The sequence below is a fragment of the Leptonychotes weddellii genome, chromosome 10, assembly GCF_054177405.1.
Source record: "Leptonychotes weddellii isolate Sample4059 chromosome 10, ASM5417740v2, whole genome shotgun sequence".
In the NCBI taxonomy this organism is placed as follows: Eukaryota; Metazoa; Chordata; class Mammalia; order Carnivora; family Phocidae; genus Leptonychotes; species Leptonychotes weddellii.
This window is the reverse complement of record NC_138378.1, coordinates 66,189,977-66,211,436: the sequence shown is the minus strand read 5'-3', so window position 1 is coordinate 66,211,436 and position 21,460 is coordinate 66,189,977. Positions and strand designations below refer to the sequence as shown.

The following is a 21,460-nucleotide window of genomic DNA, read 5'->3' as shown; positions in this document are numbered from 1 at the left end:
GATTGCTTTGAGAATTAATGCAAATAACATCAGTAAAACTCCATGGCAAGTCATATTTTCCTGAGCAGCAGGTGCATCAAGCAGGAGAGCATATATCTCAAAGAAGTCTGCAAAAGAGCAAAACCTCTCCCATGCCCTGATCTATCTGTGAAAATCAAACAAAGCTTGAATTCCATTATTAGCAATAAATTTTATTATAAGCAATAATATAGGTGAAGTACTTAGATATTACCAAGACAAACGTGTTTCACAATTTAAGTATGATTATTAATGCTTTAAATAATAGCAATGATAAATCTGTTTATTTTTATACAAAAATATTTTACTTTCTATTCAGTAAAATTGATACCACAGAAGAGAGTCACGTTTGTCCTACAGCTTCAGATATTTCCCGACACCCTACAAAACACTAAACAAATGCAAGATGTTATTATTATCGTCTTTTAAGACCAAGCTGAAGAATTCTTTCATAAAACCTTCTCTGACATTCTAACCTAACTCCTGAATTTCAGTAGTGGTTATTTCTCTCTAGTTTTCTTGGTCATTATGTGTACACATGACCTCGTATTCCTTCTATTGTTGTCACACTATTATTTAAATATTTGTGGAATTCAGATTCTAAGTCTTTAATTGTTCGTGTGTTTATCTCATCTCTCAACTGGATCATGGGCTTCCTTATGTCAGAGGGCACGTTCTCAGCCATACTTCGCAACACGCCACACATAGTAGGCGCCCAGTAAGTGTCTTTGATTTCATTTGAAGAGAGTGTTAGATCCTAGAAGTGCCACAAGAATGTGTCTCTTAAAACCCCTCATCTATAACCTTGTCCCTTCTGGTACATAACCAGAGAATAGCTTTGAAGTGAGGTTGCAGTGTGTTTCTTTCCTACTTGTTCCTAGGAATGAAAGCTCTTGTTTTCTACCCTGGCAAAGTAAGATGATTTGAATCTGTCTAATACAAAACCCTGTATATGGGGTTCTTTGTATGAAAGGTCATCTGCTAGAATCTAAAAGTATCTGTTGGCAATATTACTTAAGTAGTGCATTTCTAATCTTCAAAGGGGTAGTTCTGTGTTTAAAATTAATTTTCTTATTTGTCTATGGTTGCAACTTAAAACGCTTTTCCTTATATGCACTATAAAATGTTAATAGCTACATATAGAGTGACTTTACGACTGTAGTGTCATTTTTCTCAGCTTGATCAGCTCTTTTGAATGGCATCATTATGGTCAAAGTTGTTTACAGTAATAAAGTATGAATAGTTTCGATAAAAAAGTAGGCACCATTACAATTAAACAGTATCTGGCATTTTAGAATGTGATAACTACTCATAATGCTGTCATAGAATAAGCAAATCTATAATATAAACATAGTGACAAGAATGACCTGAACAAGTCTTTGAAGCACAAACAGGGATATGAATTGGGGAAGATGTGGTGCCATGGGGTTAAGGGAAGAAGCAGAATATTCAATACACCTGGAGTCTTTCAAAGAAATTGTGAGCAGTTTATTAGCATTTTGTTTATACTGGTACCCTTCATCTAGTTCTATTTTTGCAAGGAACAAGCAAATTTTAAAATTAGAACAATGTGACAAATGTCTCAGTAAAACTCGGGTCTTAATACTTTGTTTGATAAGGTATATGGCAAAAATCAGCATATTCATATTCATGGGGTATTTATTCAATTACATTACCATGCTTTTGGAAAACATAACAACTAGGACATATCACATAACTACAAATCTTTACACCATGTACTAACACCTCTCCAAATGCAATACCGTTTTCTTGATCCAAGCACTGATTTTCAGGTTTTGGTTCCTTTCCTTTTTTTCTGTAAACTGACTTACTTCTGATTCAGATATATATATACTTATTGTCACCACCATTAGTGGGGTAGCAGATAAGAGAAATTTAATAAATATCTAGTTAATCAATGTTGGTGCCAGTTTGGGCTTCCGAAACAATGTTTGAAAGAGGTAAAAGATGATAAACTATTTCTTTGGGAAATAAAAAGGGCTGGTTTCAGCAATTTTAAGAGGTAATTGTCTTCCTAAGTGCAGGAATAACACAGAGCAGTTAAATAAGAGAATATGTTGGTTCCTTTCTTGAAGAAGGAAAATAAGTAACTTTTGACATGATTCGTAATATACAAAGTAATTAGAAACACGAATACAAATAAATAAAAGGGTTGCTAAAAATTTACTTAAACAATTTGTATGTATATCAATAACACTAAAATATAACTCAAGATGTGATCTCTTTATTAATACATTATTTTTAGGGAATAACAGAAGTGTTTTTTCATGCCAGAATATTTTAATTTGCCAAATGAACAAAGTCATTCTTCTTAGACCTTCATTTAGGACTTTCGAGAATCTGACCTTGACATCCTTGGACAGACTTCTGGCTCCTTCCCTTTATGTGGACCTCCAGCCTACCCATAGCTCCTTGAATTTCCCTGAATCCTAAATACACACAACCTCCACCACCCAACCCCAACTTCCTCTCCACATATCTAAACCATATCTTTCCTATGAGACTATTTAATTTCCCCCTTCTCTTCTGTAACCAGCTTTCCAAAGCTCCTTCTTTTGTTTAATCTTCTATTTTCTGTACCATCCATTTGGCATGTATCCAGAGCTATTTTAGATTTCTGTTTAGCTACTTCTGGTTGCCTTTCACATAATATATCCTGAAAACTATTTAGTGGGAATTTTTAATATTCATGAGATATTCCAATTTTAGCACAGAGTTATCCAAGTGATGAAGCAAAAATCTATGTCCTTAGTTTATAAGTTTGGAAAGAGTTTCTTATAGACCTGGTTTTTCTACTTCCCTTTAGAGTTCAAAGTATTCTTTCTCTCTTTCCTGTACTCTCTGCAGGGGATACCTAAGTTAAAAGTAAAACACATTTAAAAAACAAACAAAAAAGATCCAATCACTGAGATATAAGAATGTCAGCTGAAATAGCTGAAAAATTACCTTCTTTTGTATGAGAGAAACAGACAAGAGCCAACTGCAACTGCTCCAATCTGCAACAAGGACAACAATCTAAAAGTTAGTCCATGCTTTATGTTTTTGATTTCTACCCTCCTGAGGGCAATATTATGTATAAACTAAACAAGTGATTTCTAGGGAGGGAAAATAAAATAACAACACAAGTTTTATCATCACTTTACTAGGCTTAATAGACATTGTTTTAAAGTAAAATTAGAAACTGTTAAGTTAGCAGTTACTAGTTTAAAAGATCAGCAAATCCATTAATTTGAGAACAAACATAAACCAAGCAATAGTTGGCCAATTCAGAGATCATCTTTGATCATGATGTTTATTTTGTTTGACACCTTTACTTAAAGCACTGGTTGTGGGAGGTGGGGAAGCTGAGGACTTTGGTTTTGGACCTGTTGATTATGTTTTTTTTTCATTTCTGACAAATAAAAATTGTACATATTTAAGGTGTACGATATGATGTCTTGATATATGATTACATTGTGAAATGATTACCATAATCAAATTAAATAACATATCTATCACCTCCCATAGTTACCTTTGTGTGTATGTGTGTGTGGGTGGTAAGAACACTTGAGCTCTACTCTCTTAGCAAATTTCAGGTATATAATACACTATTACTAGCTATAGTCACTATGCTATAAGTTAGGTCTTCAGAATTTATTCATCTTAGAACTGAAAGTTTGTATCCACTGATTCAGTAGCTTTTCTACCACCCAGCAGCTCTGGTAACCACTATTCTACTTTCTACTACTATGAGTTTGACACTCCCTTTTTTTTTTTTAGATTTGACATGTAAGTGAAATCATGTAATATGCATCCTTCTGTGTCTGGCTTATTTCACTTAGCATGATGACCCCTAGGTTCATCTATGTTGTATCAAATAGCAAGAATTCCTTCTTTTTAAAGATGAATAATATACCACTGTTTATGTATACCACACTTTCTTACCCTTCATCTATCAACAGACACTTAGGCTATTTCTGTATCTTAGCTACACTGAATAATGCTATGAATATAGGAGTGCAGCTATCTGTTTGAGATAGTGATTTTATTTCCTTTGGATATATACCCAGGAGTGGGATTGCTGGATCACATACTAGTTCTATTTTTAATTTTTGAGGAACTTCCATATAGTTTTCCATAATGGCTATACCAATTTACATTCTGACCAACAGTGCACAAGGGTTACCTTTGCTCCACATCCTCATCAACACTTGTTATCTTTTGAATTTTTGATAAGAGGTGATATCTCATTGTGGTTTTGATTTGCATTTCCCTGATGATCAGTGATATTGAACATCTTTTCATATACCTATTGGCCGTTGTATGTCTTCTTTGGAAAAATGTCTGTTCAGGTCCTTTGCCATATTTTAATTGGGTTATTTATTTGTTTACTTTTGCTATTGAGTTGTATGAGTTCCTTATATATTTTGGATATTGACCCCTTATCAGATATTTGGTATGCAAATATTTTCTCCCATTCCATAGGTTGTCTTTTCATTCTCTTGATTGTTTCCTTTGCTATGCAGAAACTTTCTATTTTGATGTAGTCCCACTTATTTATTTTTGTTTTTGTTGCCTGTGCTTTTGGTGTCAATTGCAAAAAATCATTGCCAAGACCAATGTTAAGGAGCTTCTACCCTATGTTTTTTTCTAGGATACAGTTTCAAGTCTTACATTTAAGTCTTTAATCCATTTTGAGTTGATATTTGTGTATGGTGTAAGGTAGGGTCCAATTTCATTCTTTTGCATGTGGATATCCAGTTTTCCCACCACCATATATTGAAGAGACAATTCTTTCCCTGTTGTATATTCTTGGAGGCTTCGTCAAAAATTAGTTGACTGTATATGTGTAGATTTATTTCTGGGCTCCCTATTCTGTTCCATTAGTCTATGTGTCTGTTTTTATGCCAGTACCATAAGATTTTTATAACTACATCTAGGTAATATAGTTTAAGATCATAAATTGTAATGCCTTCAGGTTTATTATACTTGTTTGAGGTTGATTTAGCTATTCAGCATCTTTTGTGATAGACGTCTTATGGGGTTCCATACAAATTCTAGGACTATTTTTTCTATTTCTGTGAAAAGTGCCATTGAAATTTTGATAGGGATTGCATTGAATATCTGGACTGCTTTGGAAAGAATGGATACTTTAACAATATTAATTCCAGTCCATGAACATGGACTATCTTTCCATTTATTTTAGACACATTGATTATTAAATGCTGGCATGTCACAGGAAAGGTAAAAGGAAATCCTCCAAAAAGGAGGACATTTATAAAGGCACACACTCACATAGAGGGCACATGCTTTGTCAGTCAGCTTCTCACAGAGTGCTCAAAGCAAGCACCTGAATCAAAAACCAAATTTAGACTCATGCCACCATTGCCATAGTTTATAAGATTTGCCCCAGCAACCTCATTTCTAGGAAACTCTCTTGAAGAAGTATTTTCACAAATATACAAAGCAAAGACATAACACAGATATCATGCACAGCACCCTATGCTTTGAGATTTTAATCATATTAGAAATGTGTTCCGTACTTCTTCTAGTACCTCTGGGAATTCTGATGGGATCAGACAAAAGCATAGATGTTTCCTAGTTTCCTTCAAGATCCTGCTTCTATGGAATTAGTTTTGTCACATGTAAACTGTTTCTATTCCACAAGGGAACACAGCCCTCTCTTTCTGAGATTACTGTGAAAACATCATTCACTTAAGGCCTTTGTTTATCTCACCAGCTTCATGAAAAGTTTAGAATTAAAGAAGGATTTTACATCACTATGCAGCTCAACCCTCTCTTTCTAAAGACATCTGCTTCTCTGTCTTCAGGCTTGCAAACCACAATGGGAGCATTTTCTTCTCCTAATCCTGACATATATCTCCATTTCTTTTTTAGAAAATCTTACCCCTTTTTCATAAGAGTGGGTGTTCTCTTCTTCTCCACAAGGCAGTCTATAGGAGGCTATATTATCCAGCAGTATGTTTGCTCCAGCCTGAACTAATCAAGTTGGAAAAGAAATCATATTATATCAAATATATATATATATTATTATCTTCTTTAGCTATATATAAAAATCAGGACTAAACTTTGAAATTGCCTCTTCCAAGTACTTAAATTTTTAGACAATCTAAAAGTCTATCAAAAGGGAATAGTTAAATAAATTATGTATTGCTATAAAGAAGAATGAGGCAGTGCTCTATGAATTGACAATAAAATATATTGTTATGTTATTGTGTGTAAAATACTTTAAGTTAAAAAAAGGTATTGTGCCATTTTTTGAGGTACAAATACATATATTTGTGAATCTATAGAAAAGAGTCTAAATAAGCATATGTCTCTCTGGGAAAGGCAAACATTTACTGTTTTTTTTTATTATTTTAATTATAATAAGTATTTCTTAAACTATTTTTATGGTATAAGCACCGGAGAACCTCAGAAAATTTCTACTACTCAGAAAATATCATTTCTTTACCATGTGGCTTGTTTGCAAACAAAAACATAATGGAAAAATCCTCAGTTTGTTATGAGGTATTTTTCCTATCTATATTTGTTATTTCATTTTATTTCCTTATTTGGAAATAATGTATTCATATTACGTGGGTATCTATTGGAACACTGAAAATTGATGAGACAGAAACCAATGCTGGTTTATATATCCCAGCCTGAGCTGATGATCGGTGTACAGCATTGTGTGTGGCCTTGGAACTGGCTCGGGGTGGCTGAGCAGGCTTAGCCTCTTGTTTGACAGTTGTTTGACTCTCCCACTGGACTAAGTTGAGAAATCACACAGCTTTGTTTACTGCCAGCAACCATTCTGCTACCCCACGGGAGCTAGCCTTCAGATGAAGCTGACGCTGAGGATACAGGACAGAAAGGCAGAGAGAAACTGGGTGTTTGGTGATTTCATTGAGCTGATGGATAGACCAACCCTGAAACCTTCCCTACTCTGTATTTCCAGTCATAGGATACAATAAACTGTCTTTATTATTTAAGCCATTTTGAGTTTGTTTTTCTGTTAGTTGCTATTGGAGGTATTCTGTTAATAGATATATATTCTTTTCTTTAAAGATTTTATTTTGAAGTAATCTCTACACCTAATGTGGGGCTAGAACTCACAACCCCAAGATCAAGAGTCACATGCTCTACTGACTGAACCCGCCAGGCGCCTTGCTCTTAATATATTTTTTAAGTAAATGATGAACATAGACAAAAACTTGTGCACAGTAATTTTCATCAGAAAGGTTTTATGACAGTGAAAAAATAGAAATGATCAAGATACTGAATATTAGGGGCCTCTGGGTGGCTCAGGCGGTTAAGCGTCTGCCTTCGGGTCTAGGTCATGATCCCAGGGTCCTGGGATCGAGCCCCACATCCGGCTCCTTGCCTACTGGGGAGCCTGCTTCTCCTTCTCCCACTCCCCCTTCTTGTATTCTCTCTCTGTCAAATAAATAAATAAAATCTTTAAAAAAAATCCTGAATATTAGGGAAGCAAGTACATAGATTATGGCTCACTGACATGATATTATGTAACTATTCAAATTTATGGTATCAAGTATTTTTTAAATAACAATCCACTCCTATTTCATCTCTCCGGACTTGGTTAACTCTCAAGTGTTCCCTGTCTTCATTCCATACTTTGCCTCCTGTGGTTTTCGCGACTAGAATGCCTCTAAATTCTTCCAACTTGTAGCTCCATTCCACTTCCCCTTTAAAATCCTGTCCATTCACACTTCCTCCAGGAAACCTTCCCATAAGCTTTCTTCCTTGTCCCCCAAGTTGGTACTAGCCTCTCCATTATACACCCACAATATCTGTAGTTATTATCTCTCTAACTGATCATGTTCTAACTATCTGATTTTATTTATGTCTTTCTTCATTATGAGACTGTGAGCTGTTTGAAGACAAAGATCAACTGATTCTGATCTGGTTGTGTATCCCTAATGCCTAGCCAGAGGCCCAGCATTGCATAGATGCTCTATAAATATTTGTAGACTGTGTGGGTGGATGGTTAGATGAATAAAGAATGACTCTTAATCATGGCTATATCAAGAATGTAGGATGGTTAACTTCTAAATTTTGTAATGGTTTTCTGTATTTCTCACAGAAATGGGAAAAATTGTTTTTTAAAAAACAATAGGCTATTTATACAGAAATTAAGACTAGATTTTTTAAAATATCACTTGCCTCTTAAGCTCCTATGTAAAAATTTATTAACCAAAATTCATTAATAAATATTTATAATTGAGATAGCCAAAGACAAGCTTCATACTGTTACTCTCTCATGAAAAATTAAATTGACTTACTCTTTTTGATTAATTTTGAAAGCTTTGGTTTAAGGTTATAGAAGTCTGACAGAAAAATTGAAGCCATGATTGATTTACATGACACACTTTTAATGGAAAATGCTATAAAACATTGCAAAAGCTGTGACATCTTTAAAGATGAACTCAGATGAGAAATGCTAGGTTTGCAGGGCAGGGAAAAGCTCTATAAGTAATCTTCACCCTCCGATCCACTCTTCCTGAGGCCCCTGGTTGGGCAGTGTGCTTTCACATTCCTGACTCGTACCTCCAGGAATAGCAGCGAAACCAGGCAGCATCACTCCCTTATCTTATAAACAATATTAATACTAAGCTTTATAAAAAGACTTAAAACAGCAGAGAATATAAAATAATTTCTGAATATGCACATTACACATTAAAGGTACAAGGCTGGCAAAATTCCTTTTCTCTATCCCTGTCTTGGGGATAGGTTATATCAGTCATTTTTGTATGCCTACCCCCAGAGAATAGATGACATACAGTAGGCATTCCTAGGAATTGCTGAATAAATGAAATGTTAACTGGGGTTGTATCTACATAGTGGAATTATCTATGAGTGTTATTTCCTTCTTTGCATTCTTCAGTCTTGTCCACATTTTCTCTAATCTTTTCAAATTTTCAAATAGTTGTGTACTTGTGTTGTTATTTCCATAAATTCACGGTCAATCGCAAGAAAGGGGGAAGAAAACAGATATTCTGATATTGGGAAAATTTTGGTTCTATTTTGTAATTCAACATGCCCTTACTCACTGTTGCTTTTGCACACCAAGATAGAAAGAGGTCTTCTCAGAGCACTAGCCTCTCAGATGTGCAGCTTACCTGATGTTTTTCCTCCAGGTATCAGAATTTTTACTCTAATATCTACCTCTATAAAATCTGAACTTACAAGAGAGTAACAATGAAGAAAACTAATATTTGCTTCATAACTAAGTGAGCTTGATACTTAGGTTAACCCCCAATATTTTCCCACTAACCCCACATCCCTTGGTGGTGCCAATGAGTGACTTGGGCATGGGAGCAATCTTTGACTTCCCTTTAATTTCCATCACTTCTAATAAATTTAAGTGAAGGCAGTGTGCTTACTCTCCAAATTCAGCTTTAAGACAAATCCCTTCCCCCTTACCAACAAGACTGCCATCCCAAGGCCTCTCGTAGAAAGATAATCCGTAGTGACCACCATAGATACTATTTTCCTCATTTTACAGATGAGAAGATTAAGTATACCACTCAAGGGCATGATTAGTGAGACATAGAGCTCAGAAGAGAACACTTGTTTTTTGAACCCCAAATTCTCTCCTTTTCCTACTGTACCATGCTGTCAGAACTTTATAAAACCACCACAAGATAGATTTAGAATGATAGGTTTAGAATTATAGAATGAAGACTATATATAGCTTATTATCTAGACAACTGAAGCCAAAGGATAAGCAATTCTGGCATTAGTGGCTAAATTCTCCTCACTAGGATATATAAAAGTCTCTCAGCCCACAGTGGCAGAAGAAAATACTTCTGGGTTCTTTCCTAATTTGACATTTCTTTCAGATTGGTCATTTTGTTCTCTTTGTTTTTTACATTAGCTGATCTTCTGTAGCCCATGCTGTTCATATCCAAAGGTTTTTGACTGTCATGTTTTCATTTACATTTGCTTCCATGTATTTTTTTATTTCTTCTTTAATTTCCTGGTTGACCCATTAATTCTTTAGTAGGATGTTCTTTAACCTCCATATATTCAAGGTCTTTCCAAATTTTTTCTTGTGATTAACTTCAAGTTTCATAGTGTTGTGGTCTGAAAATATGCTTGGTATGATCTTGATCTTTTTGTACTTGCTGAGGCCTGATTTGTGACCCAGTATGTGATCTATTCTGGAGAATGTTCCATGTGCACTCAAAAAGAATCTGTATTCTGCTGCTTTAGGATGAAATGTTCTGAATCTATGTTAAGTCCATCTGGTACAGTGTGTCATTCAAAGCTATTATTTCCTTGTTGATTTTCTGCTTAGATGATCTGTCCATTGCTGTAATTGGGGTGTTAAAGTCCCCTACTATTATTGTATTATTATCAATGAGTATCTTTATGTTTATTATTAATTGATTTATATATTTGGGTGCTCCCAAGTTGGAGGCATATTTACAATTGTTAGAGCTTCTTGATGGATAGACCCCTTAATTATGATATAATGCCCTTCTTCATCTCTTGTTACAGTCTTTGTTTTAAAAACTATTTTGTCTGATATAGGTATGCTACTCTGGCTCTCCTTTGATGTCCATTAGCATGATAGATGGTTCTCCATTCCCTCACTTTCAATCTGCAAGTGTCTTTAGGTCTAAAATGTGTCTCTTATAGGCAGCATATAAATGGATCTTGGTTTTTTTATCCATTCTGATACCCTATGTCTTTTGATTGGAGCATTTAGTCCATTTTCATTCAGAGTGATTATTGAAAGATATGAATTTAGTGCCATTGTGTTACCTATAGAGTTGGTGTTTTTGATGATGTTCTCTGGTCCTTTCTAGTCTTTGTTGCTTTTGGTCTTTTTTCTCCACTCAGAGAGGCCCTTAAAATTTCTTGCAGGGCTGGCTTAGTGGTCATGAACTCCTTTAGTTTTTGTTTGTTTGGGAAAATTTTTATCTCTCTTTCTATTGTGAATGACAGCCTTGCTGGATAAAGAATTCTTGGCTGCTTATTTTTCCAATTCAGCACATTGATTATATCCTGCCACTGTCCTCTGGCCTGTCAAGTTTCTGTGGACAGATCTGCTGAGAACTTCATCTGTCTTCTCTTGTAGATGATCAAGGACATTTTTCCCCCTTGCTGTTTTCAGGATTCTTTCCTTGTCTGTGTATTTTGTGAATTTGACTATGACATGCCTTGGCGATAGCCAGCTTTTGTTGAACTTAATGGGAGTTTTCTGTGCTTCTTGGATTTTGTTGTCTGTGTCCATCCCCAGATTAGGGAAGTTTTCAGCTATAATTTGTTTGAATAAACCTTCTGCCCCTTTTTCTTTCTCTTTATCTTCTGGGACTCCTATGATACAAATGCTATTATGTTTTAATAAGTTGCTGAGTTCCCTAAGTCTACCTTCGTGATCCATTATCTTTCTTACCCCTTCTTTTCAGCTTTAATTTTATCTTCTATATCACTGATTTGCTCCTCTGTTTTGTCCATCCTCATTTTTATGGCATCCAGTTGGGTTTGCATCTCATTTACAGCATTTTTAATTTTGGCCTGACTAGATTTTAGTTCTTTTATCTCTGCAGTAAAGGATTTTCTAGTGTCTTCTAAGATTTTTTTCAAGCCCAGCTAGTATCCTTATAATCATTGTTTTAAATTCTAGTTCAGACATCTTAATTATATCTGTATTAATTAAATCCCTGGCCATGAGAAAAAATAATAATAATAAAAACAAGAATAAAAGTAAAAAGAAAGCTAGATCCTATTTACCCTAGAGCTGAAGCTTCACAGCACTCTATGATCAGTAGACTTGGTGCACACCAGTTGTTTGTGCTGGTCTTCTGGAGGAAGGGCCTGTTGTGATGATTCTCAGGTGGACTTGCCCAAGTGGAAATATGCCTCCAGGGTGCAGGAGGGCGGGGCTTAGTGTAAATGGTCACAGCCTCCACTAGGTGACACTGTTTTGCTCCCTGCAGGCTTTCAGTGCTGATAGTCAGGGTGAATATGGCAATGCCCTGCTCTCTAGCCCCAGGGCTGAAAGTTCGGACCCCCCACTCTTCCTTGAGAGCAATCAATCACCCCTCTTGTATTCCCAGTTTCTGTCAGAACACTGCATTCACCCTGCCTGTGTCTGAGGTTTTTTTTTTTTTTTTAATCTCAGGCCCACGACTGAGTTTCAAAACTGCAAATTTTAGGGACCCTGTGGCTGGGACCTGAGCTGTTTCTTGGGGAGGGGGTAGTCTTGCTGTTCTTTTGCCGTTTGCTGACCAGTCCCAGGAAAGCAATGGCGCAATCAGGCCGTGGAGGCACAAACGAGCAGCAGTTCACAGTTTGTGGCAAAACAGCAGAAAGCCGGCACCAAGACTCACTGCTCTCAGCCAACTTTCCCACTCCTATGCCTGGGAACCATGCCACACTGAGGCACCACCCATTCTTCTTGCAGCCCAGGTGATCCTCAGACCAGGCTGTCCCTCCTGGGACTCCTCCCTGCTTCATCACCTGAGCACCTTTAAGCCAGGCACATCCACCATGGTAGTGGACTTCTAAAAGTTCAGATTTTGTGCTCTGCTGCTTATAATACTTGGTGGTAGCCTCTATAAGCCCAGCTCCCTCCCCACCGGGGTACCCACAGCTATATCTCCCCCAAGTCAACTCTCTACACTTCCTACCTTCTAAAAGGTGGTCACTTTTCTACTTGTGGACTTGCAGGTTTTGTCCTCTCAGACCTCAGATTGATTTATTGGGTGCTCAGAATGATTTGATAACTATCTAGCTGTGTTTGAAGGACAAGACAAGCTTAAGGTCCTCCTACTCCTCTGCCATCTTAATTTCTTCCCCTATTTATTTATGTTTTACAACTCCAGAATAAAGAAGAAAATGAAAAATTGGCCCCTGAATCTAATTTAAATTGTTAGAAAAGAAGTTTTTTGTTTTTTATTTATTTTTTTATTAATTCTAGATCTTTACACCTTTTCCTTGTGGATAAAAGAAGAGGATTTTCTTACACATGGAGAGTTCAAAATTTAAGTAAAAAAAATGTGAGGCCACATTTTACTTTGGTGAAAGTTTATTTTGAAGATCACGTTTTTGCTTTTCTTTGGCCCTCACTGGAATCTTATAAAAAAGACTCAAGGAGAAAAAGAAGCCTGTTAATGACTCTGAAACAGTGTCTGTTTAATATTCAATATAATTAAAGTAGGTTTTGTTTTTCTGTATAGCTTTAATCTGGTCTTACTAAAGCAGGCTAATATACCTAATATGTAACCAAGTATGCTCTAAATCTAGCTCGTTAACAGATGTTGAAATCATATTATCTCTCTGGAAGCAGGGTTTGTTTGTTTGCTTTGTGTGGGGGTCATTTATTATTTTATTTATGTGAGTGTGTTTATAGCTTCAATGAAGTATAATTTACATACCACAAACATACTTTAAGGTGTATAATTCAATGCTTTTTAGTAAGTTGACAGAATTGTGCAACTATCATCACAATCCAGTTTTAAAACATTTTCACTGCCCAAAGAAGATCTTTCATTTGCACTCATACCCTGTTCCCACTCTCAGCAGCAGCAGCAAACTACAAGGAGAAAAAAGTTTTCTTAAAAATGATCCAACTTCTCCGTTATCTACTCTTTAGACAGGCCAGCAAGCCAAAGGACTAAAATGAACAAATCAAAATGAAAATATACCTCAAATTAAACTAGCTTATGAAGTTCAATGCCTCCCCCAGATTTATGTTTTGTTTTGTTTTTTGCTTTTACAAAAATCTGGCACTGTTATAGTCTCCAGTATGACAGAAGAAAGATCTAAGAGGTAGAGCTGGCAAGTTATTTGGCTGATTTTGTTTATCTCTAATTTAAACTCAATAAAAATGCAGTTAAAGTATTTCTTTGAACATAATTGAAATGTATAGAGTTTTTAAGAAACATAAACTCATTAATTTTAAAAAATTTTTATTTTGAGTAAGCACTTTTCCCCATGCCTTTCCAGTTTTCACAAATAATATACAATTATTTCAGCTAAAATTTTAAATTTTGAAGCAAAAGGATCTCAATATAAGTCATTGAGAACAAAGGTCAATGTCCCTGCAATGATTGTACACAACTTGGGCACTGTAGGTAGTTAAAAGGTGGCCTTTTGAAAGGTAAGATACAGATCCATTCAGTAAAGCCATCTACCTCATCAACCTTGTTGGCCTTGCAGAAGGGGTTACTGCTTAGCAGACTCATGGATTTCTAAGTTATTCATTAATTACCTAGAAAAAAGGAATGAAAACATAAGGAGTGGGTTATGAGCCTAAGATTAGGAACTACCTCATATCTCTCCTATGTGCTCACAGATGTTTTAAATGATTTCATCGGACGGTAAAATCTTTCTTTTAAGTGAGACTCATCATATCATCTACATACTCTACATACTTCATATATATTTATTAGTTTGTACACATAATAAAGAGCCTATGCTGGGCGCCTGGGTGGCTCAGTCGGTTAAGCGACTGCCTTCGGCTCAGGTCATGATCCCGGAGTCCTGGGATCGAGTCCCACATCGGGCTCCCTGCTCCGCGGGAAGCCTGCTTCTCCCTCTGACCCTCCTCACTCTCATGCTCTCTCTCTCTCATTCTCTCAAATAAAGAAATAAAATCTTTAAAAATAAATAAATAAATAAATAAAATAAAGAGCCTATGCTATAGAGAGGCCATGCAATGATAGAATTAAAAGCATTTTGTAGTTGGGAGGACGAAATCTGAACTTTGTTGTAGACTAGAGAGGACGTGCAAAAGTACTTAATCCTTCTATAATTAATCAGGAAGTTTTCAGGAAGAAGACAAGTTCAGACAAAGTTTGTTGTTGGTATGTGATAGATTCAGATACTATAAAATTGGGTATGAAATGACAAAAGACAGAGTTCTGGTGATATTGAAAGAAAGGGGGTTTGTTATCAATTCAATGGCAGGAGGCCTATAAAAATATGACCATTTTCAATTCAATTTCTTTCTATTTAAGTTCACAAATACTTACTGAAAACTTATCACGTGAAAGCCACTGTGCTAGAGCCACAATAATGTACTAGGCCTTATAAGTAAATGCAACAGGAGAATTTCTACTCAGTTAGAGCTCAACAAAATACAACTGTGGCCTAGAGCATACCAGTCATAGTATTGTCTGCATATCTTTTGGGTCCAATCTTAAAACTGTAAGGATTATTCATTTTCTCACTAGGCTGAATAATCAAGGTTTCAGATAGAGAGGCTCCTCTAGGCAATGCTAAAGATAACTGAGTAGCTCTAAATTTTTCTCCACAACCTTGAAGCTCTGCAAGATAAAATTTCCACAATTTTCAAACTGTGCCAAATTTGATAAGGCAAGTCACCAAATCCAAATCCAAATCCAAATTTGAAATAACAGATAGTTAAGAATTCCTAAGATCTCCAAAGAGTCCTTTACAACACAAATGAAAGTTGCAAGACAACATTGGCATTGTGTGGAAGTTCCAAGGTCCAACCTGGAGAAAGGGAAGAAGCTGGGGTAAGGAGGAGCACTGTAGGAGAGCTGACTCTCAAGGTGGGTTTGGGAGGCAACCAGAAAGTGTTTCTTCACCAAGCTTCCTGATAATTGCTTCCACACTGCTGATATTTTTCAGGTCACTCTCTTTTATCCAGGAAAACCTCTTCACTAGTGAATCAACTGGCGACTAAGCATCATCTTTTTAAAATACAAATAATTTTCAAAAGAATAAGAATGCCAATAGTTATTTATAAGCTAGTGAGAATTAGTTTAAAAATGTCTATTGTAACTGTTTTCCTCTTAATAACTTAAGGTAACTACACTGTCAAAATGGTAGTTTTTAATTATTTATTAGAATAGTTACAAAACAATGAATATATGTATATATGTATATAGAGAGAGAATATATATACTTTTTTCAGAACTTTAAAATTTAAAAAGAATTGTCACATGCATTAGATAGTTTGATGCTCATAAATGTCATGTGATAAAAGACATTATTGGTTGACTATTAGCAGTTGCTTGCATGTAAAATCCTGATTTGGGGTATGCCTCACACCTCATTGTAACTCAGGGATTTAGCAAGAAATGTCTAAACCAAACATGGTTTATCACCCGCCTTACCAGTGATTAGTTTGGGGTGAGTATATAATTCATTTCTGGCCAATGAGATATGGGAGAGATCTGTTAAAGGCCTTCAGAAAAGGTTACTTTGATCTAAGGGGAAAAAAAGACAAAGGATGCACAGAAAGAGATAAGTCTGCTTTCTTTCATCACATATGGAGTCATATAACAATCAATATATGTTGTTAGATTTGCATGTGAGACACACTTTAGGAGAAAAGAAAACGAGAACTGAGGAAGCCATCTGACAAGCAGGAGGTTGCTAAGTCATCCTGCTGAAAATGGCTGACAGAAAGATGGAAAGTTCTAGAGTCCTTAGTCATGTTATTTAGCTGCCACTTTAAATATATCAGTAGCTTCACACCCTTAGGATTTTGGGTTATCTGAATGACCTCATCTAACCTTATTGTTTAAAGTGATTGAGTCAGAGTTTTTGGTTCCTGATAACTGAAATCACAATGATACATGTGAATTGGTTAGATTCCTGACTTAGAGATATGGTAACTAAGGTTCAAAAAGTTAAGGAACTTGACCAACAACCATAGGGTAAGCTACAGATATGTGACATAGTTGCAATTTCACATTCTAAGGATCATATGCCTTCCATTTAATTCTATGCCAATTTTGTTGAATAGAAATAAATAGATTTGGGGTATTGAGATACTTTGGGCAACTAAATAGATTTATTCTTCTATCCTCTCCAAAATAGGAGTATTGTGGTAGAGGACTTAAGGTATGAAAAAGAACATTGAGAAATTGGAGCTCAGAAAAGGGGGAGCAAGGTATCATCTTCTTGTTTTGCCCATTTTGAAGTTTTGTCTAAAGCTGGCCTGAAACTCATGAGAAAGTTGAAACTCTCTTCCTCCTCTTTCTTCCTATTTCACACGTACTTCTATTCCCAGGACCCCAAATATTGGTGAGCAGTATTGGTAATTCAGCTACCTTCTGTTTAATAGAGCCATATTCAGCCAGGTGACTTAGGTAGAATCTCATGATGACAAGGAAAAGAATCCACTTAAACTAAAATAAAAATACAAATTTATTAAAGAACAAATTGGGGAATCTCATGGAACAGAAGGGTAGAGAGTATTGCTTAACCGAAGAGGAGTAGTTAGATGATAGATAGATAGATAGATAGATAGATAGATAGATAGATAGATAGAAATCTATCAGGAACTTATATGTGCCATGGCATAGGAGTCTCTGCCGCACCATTGGCTTCTCTAATTTATCACTCTTTCTGTGTAGACCAGCTTTTCTCTACTCCTCATGCACAAGGCCAAAAGATGCATTGTCCCATCCCTGCCAATCCACCAGTGCCGGTTTAATATGACTTTCCAGGCAAATACTCTGTTATAATGGACCCATTCTGCCCATGTCTCAACCCTTAATCCTGAATTCCTCAGAAAGAGGATAGGTCTGGCCAAGCTGAGCCTCTGGATTGGTTTCACTCTAACCAGACATCCCTACCTTTGTTCAACCACTATTGCCATAGGGTGGTGGCCATATTGAAACATCATCACCTGTATGGTAACAGACAGTTCTCAGAGAACAGGCTACGGCTGGCAAGTATCCTTGAATTGAATCTGACCTGTGTTTAAAACTTCATTTTATTGGGTTTCCTAGTGATTTCAAAGTTTATAATAGCCAATTTGTAAATAAAAACTTAAACATAATGTGGTCATAAGTAAGAAACTCCCTTCTACAGATAAAGGGGAAAAAAGAACCAGACATCCCTGATGAGGATGACTACTTAATGTGAATAATGACAAATAAGTGACAAAAAACTCAGAAGTTTATCTCAGCATTTTTCAAAGGGCAGTTATCTGTGTAATTTATAATTACCCATTACACTTAGTTTATACATTACAAATACAAAATATTTTTAATGTGTACATATTCAAGAAGAATTAAAATGAATATATTGTATATTGGAAGTCCATTAAAAACTAAATTCTTACATGGATTATTTGACTGCATTAGAGTAACTCAGCAATGTGCCTTTAGAACTATAGATGTAATGTTAAAATTTCAGATAAACATGTGATATACCATCCTGTAATGACATCAGAAAACATAACATATATTTTAAAGTGGTGAAAATGAGTAATGTGAAAGCTAGATCACACTACAAATAATAAAAAGCATACAAAATATATAATTTAAGTCAAATAAAAAATGCCCATATGTGAAATAAATTGAAATTAAATTTTAATGAAAGTTAGGGAAGTACAGGTATAAAAACTGTTAAGAATTGTATAGATTGTAAATTTTAACCATTAGATTTTTTTTAAAGCTGAAATTCATGTTCTATATGTGTCAACACCAGTATGAATTTTGTTTATCAAAAGTGTTTTTCAAGCATCACAAATTTTGGGGGCACAATGACTCAAATCATAAATTCTGACATGATATGTGAATCTATGAAAATATATATTATATATGTAGTTATATATGTGAAAATATATTAGGGAAGACCTAGCTAACATGAAATTCATTTAATAAATTGAAGTAGGCAATAATACAGTTCTTTATGAGATTTACAGGGAATTTGAAAAGAAATGCTATGTCAAGTAGATCTTTTTAAAAGGTAATGACTTAAGATTTCAGAGTGAGATGACAGGAAATGTCAGAATTGAATCATACGGATTCATGTGCTGTACGTAGAGGGGTTATCTAGGATGGGAGCTGTTTCAGCATAAAAATGAAAGCAAAAATCATACCATCCATTTAGAGAAATCAGAACCACACAAACATTTACCCAGTACTGCAATAACAAATTTCCCACTTTTTTTTTTTCATGAGAGGGCAGTTTCATTCCTTTGTTAGTTTCCATTTTCATTAATCTCTGCCTTCCCCGAGTTGAGTGAATATACCCAAATACTCTGCAAAAAAAACTGTTCTTGTTTTCCGTTTAATTGGGATCTCGAAATAGACAAGAGCTCAAGGGATTCCTGACTGAGTATTGCAGACATAAAGTGCTTGGAGTGTTCCGATCAGATTTTAGATAAGAATGTGAATTATGTTTATTCCAATGCCCTTAAATCTCCAGAATCTTCAGGCCAAATTTGCCGTGACTTTGACTCAAGAGTGACATGTTATAGCATCACCAGGGCTGAGTCAGCTGTGCTTGCCCTCGCAACACCTCCACCCGGGAGCCGGAAGCCAGGCCGCAAGGGTTCCTGGGACACCATATTCCAGACAGAACGGACTATAACTCCAAACAGCCACTGGCGTTTTGCACGTGGCCAGCAGGACACTAAAGGCAAATCAGCAAGGACCCCAGATGGACCCTGCCACGAATCCTCAGCCATTTCTGGCACCCTAAAAGGCCAGTTAATTCTGTCTCTCATGCTTATAATTTTAGGACAATAAACCACATGCAAACTCTTCTAGTCACCGAATTCTTCAGTATTGGATCTGTGCTTCCTTTTCTTTGTCTTGTTTTCCTACTCTGCCTACTTTTTCTCGTCAACCCCTTTGTTTTGTTCTTTGAAACTTGGAATTCAGTTGCAAATCAACTTTCCTACTCATCAGCTTTCTTACATTCACTACACTGTGGTGTCTCCTCCCTTTATGTATATTTCTTTGTTTGTAGTAATCGTCTTATTGAGGTAAAATCTACATTTTAGAGAAGCCCCAGATTTTAAATTTATAGTTCCATGAGCTACAGATGCCTTGATCACCTCTCCAATCAAAATACAGAACATTTTCATCATTCCAGAGAGTTCTCACAAGCACCTTTCCAGGCAATTGCTTACGCTTCCCTCAAAGCAAGCATTTTTAAATTTCTATCACAATAGATTAGTTTTTCCTGATCCAGTACTTCATGTAAAAGCAAACATATAGTGTGAATTCTTTTGTCTGACTTCTTTAGCTTAGCATGTTTTTGAAATTGCCCATGTTTTCCTTAGCAGTAGTTCATTCTTTGTATTGTTAAATAGTATTCTGTTGTAGGGCTTTACTGCTGAACATGTAGGTTTTTTTAATCTTTTTGCTTTTAGGATTAAATCTGTTAGGAACAGGATGTGCATACTTTTTTGTGGATATATGTTTTCATCTCTCTTGAGTCTTTGGATTGGATTGCTGATTCCTAAGGTATCTGGATAAATTAATCATGACCCTCAGGTTTTATAAATCAGTCGAGTGAGTTTACTTAAGGTTAAGTTCACCTGTGAGAACTGGATCCCCTCTAAACATGGGGGCTTCTGAAACTGAAGAGCAATCCTGAGTTGCGAAGAATGAATCATGAAAAGCTCCCATGAGAAACCATTTCTGGATACCAGCTGACCTTCATGCCATGTTTCTCTTCTGCCACATTGTGGATTGTGTGTATTTTCATTTGAAGCTCTATACATTTGAAATGTTCTGCCTGCCCTGTGTCATACTTTCACCCACATTCCACCATCCACTGTGTCACTGTTGGGAGGAAAACTTTTCCTCTTCCAACCCAAGTTCAGTGATTGGGGGCCTGCAAATTAACTGACAATAGACAGATTAACAGGAGAGAAAAGAGGGTTTCTTTATGTGTGCCGTGCATACGTGCAGGAGTGCTTAGCAATGAGTATTTCACTCAACAGAAATAAAAGGTTTATATTCCAAACTTGACAAAGCGGTGGTGGGTATGAGGGAGATGTTTCAGTGAGAAGGTGTGGAAGGTTCTGTTGGGTTTTCTGATGCTAATGGAAATGGCCAGTCTGTCTCCTTGCCAGCTGAATTCACAGGAAGCTCAGTCAGAGTGGGGGTTATTGGCAGCTTTATTTTTCTGGAGGCTCTGCTTTAGTCAGATAAGAGAAGTTCAGATAAGACTCCTTTCTGCATCTTTTTAGTACAAATGTTTTCACTTTAAAGTAATCTTTATGTCAACTCTGGGGGTCCAAGTGGGTCTCCACATTTCCCCTATCAAAAATTTTACTATCAGTTTGACAGAAAAAGAAGTTTGGTTGATTGCTGTGGAGAGAGATACAAGTTGTGAGGTAGGAGGTCTGCAAAGGGAGAGAAAAACAACATTAATGCTTGGAGCAGACTATAAACTCAGTTTTTATGTCCAGAGGGCAGCTAGTCAAGATTTCTAGACATTGGGACTGAAGCATCTTTACTGAGAGTAGCTGTGGTAATGTCACAATAATGGTCATTTCCTGGAGCAGAGATTAGAAGATGCAAGTGTTGGGTGAACTTTCTGAGCAGCGCACACTGTTGTGGTGATAAAACCTTTGAAGTTATATCAAGTCATCCAACTTCAGTTTACCGGGATTCAGGAAAAAGGCAATGGTGGGTCTCAGTGATGCCAAGTCATGAGAGTGGGGAAAAAATCAGAAGCA

General features: G+C 36.1%; 1 long non-coding RNA gene across 1 annotated transcript in view; it reads left to right on the top strand.

Moving 5' to 3' along the window:
* Positions 1–481: 481 nt before the first annotated feature.
* The window catches only part of LOC145723706 (uncharacterized), a 75,251-nt gene continuing 54,272 nt past the window's right edge, over positions 482–21,460 (top strand). Inside the window, exon 1 of the long non-coding RNA XR_014148963.1 lies at positions 482–736. This is a non-coding gene — a long non-coding RNA (uncharacterized LOC145723706). The remainder of the gene's footprint in view (positions 737–21,460) is intronic.